This window comes from Phalangium opilio, unplaced genomic scaffold (assembly GCF_054372755.1).
Source record: "Phalangium opilio isolate 3A_F unplaced genomic scaffold, DU_Popi_V2 ptg000073l_1, whole genome shotgun sequence".
Classification (NCBI taxonomy): domain Eukaryota; kingdom Metazoa; phylum Arthropoda; class Arachnida; order Opiliones; family Phalangiidae; genus Phalangium; species Phalangium opilio.
Window position 1 is genome coordinate 842455 of NW_028324183.1, and position 2241 is coordinate 844695.

A 2241-nucleotide genomic window follows, 5' to 3' on the forward strand; every position below is an offset into this window, starting at 1 on the left:
TAAGTAATGTGATCAAGCTCAGAAAATTAACTATGCTTAATTTTAATACTCATTTGAGTGAAATTTAATAATGTCATTTTTGCATTTATATGTTACTTAAAAAAATTAAAAACCAAAGAATAAACCAGAACAATTCTCAACTTTTCATTACTTTTATTTTTTAATATAAACTATCTAAATCAATCATTGGAATGTCCTCCTTTTGTTGTTCTTGGCCTTCTTTAATTTGCTCATAAAAAATTATCATCTAGTTCAAGAGAAGCATTCTCAGGCTCCAATATTTCTTCTTGAAAACCATCGTCATCATTTGTCTCTTTTTCAGCTACCAAAATTTCGTCATAACCAGTAACTGAATCTAAACTTTCATTTTGGTTAATGAGCTTTTTGATTATTGGACTTTGAAAGTTAGACAAAAGAGTAACCACTGTCCACAACTGATTTATTACTGGCGCCAGGGTTCCAGGTATGGGTCTATCAAGAATATGAAGTCCTCGAATCCTAGATATTCTTCGTTCTACGTGGATTCTGAGTGCAGCTATTTTGCGTGTTTTTTCAAGTTCAGCTTTGGTAAATTTGGAATGAATTTTATTTTAGAAATGGGGGTATGTTTAGTTCTATACCCTTCTTTCCCAACAGGTTTTCAATTAAAAAGCCTTTATCAGCCATTACGCTATCATTTTCGGCGAAATCTAATGACATGAAACCACTGCGTTGCGTTATTTCCTGGTCGGAAATGCTACCCGTAAACAAATGTGACACAAACGAGACGTAACCGTTTGGGCTTATTCCAAGCAAACCTTTAAAGGTATTGCATGACTTATAGTTGGAATAACTGCTCGGCTGTAGAACCAAAGACTTAGGCGTTTGGCATTTAAGTTCTGTTGCATCGATGACTACACGAGTTGTTGGATATGCTTTTTTAAAATCTTCTGGCATAGTTGCATCGATAAGATTACGAGGTGGCCAAATACAGATTTCCCCAAGGCGAAGATACATAAAATTAATCCAAGAAATGCAAATGTTACTCGCTGTGCTGGCTGACACTTTGAAACGATCTGCCAAATCTTTCAAGAACAAGCCAATTCTCAAACGCATTAAAACCATAAGGAATTGATCTTTCACATCGAGTTTTCTAGTTCGTCCAGCTAGATGCACATGCGCTTGCTTATTTGTTTTATTCCACCAAACAATATTTTCTCCATTTTGGCCAGGTTTAAGCTTATTATACAAAGCCATCAATTTCTCGTAAGTAGGCATTCCAGTGTAAAACAATAAATCCTTATTATTGTCCTTAATTTTATCAATGCTTGGTTTTAAACTCTCTATACGATTTGTGGCCGCTTGAAGATCAATTTTCAGTCACTTATGTCCTTTTCAGCTTTTCTTAATTTGAAATCTAACTGATTTTGGCGGGCTACCTTGTGTTTAAGCTCTTCTACTTTTGCTTCCAATCCCTTAATTACTATTTCAGAGCATCTGCAATTTTTATCCAACTGCGAATCAAGTGTGTTCAGTGTTAGTGTTGGTTGATCAATATCTGGCGACACTTCTGTAAAGTTGATGGCTACATGACCATCATCTGTATTTAGAAGCGTTGGAGTGGAAGTTTCGTTGGCAACGACGTCTTCAACTTCACTTGGCACGTTCTCAGCCGTATTAAGGGTTGAGTTTCCAAAATCCCAATCAAACTGAGAAGGGACGACTCCGGTTTTCAAAAGTCTTCGTCCGTTAGGTCGAACAAACTTGAAATCTGATTCTTTAAAATGTTTAGAGCACACGTATCAGTGGTTAAAGGGGATTGTAAAAATAATCTCCACGACGAATTTTGTTAAGCCATGAGGTTCTCCTAGCCATATTTTCAACTGAAGGAACTTTATGATAAGATACCTGAAATATTTTAGCTTGGTATAAATCTAATATACTAGCTGTAAACAAATGAAAAACTTACATTTCTTGAAGTTCCTTTATGTCTACAGTTTAATACGCAACAGAATTTAAGACTTTTGCCACGTAAAGAGCCAGAGCCAGACCTAAGCCCAAGAACAGACTTTTTCTTTTCCTGGTTTTCCATGGTTTAGTCCAAGGCTTATGACAATCTTCTTATAAACTAAATTGTTTCACTGTTAAACATTGTAATTTCTAAATAAAACTATTTCAGTAACTTACATTGACTGACGATCACTGTAAAAATATTGATATTCAATGATCTATTAACTTGAAAAAATAAATTAGATGCTCGCC

The 2241-nt window shown here is 35.1% G+C and overlaps 1 pseudogene; it reads right to left on the bottom strand.

Annotated features, from left to right (window-relative positions):
* Window positions 1-230: 230 nt before the first annotated feature.
* On the bottom strand, window positions 231-936 carry LOC149659243 (uncharacterized; annotated as a pseudogene).
* Between the last annotated feature and the right edge of the window lie 1305 nt (window positions 937-2241).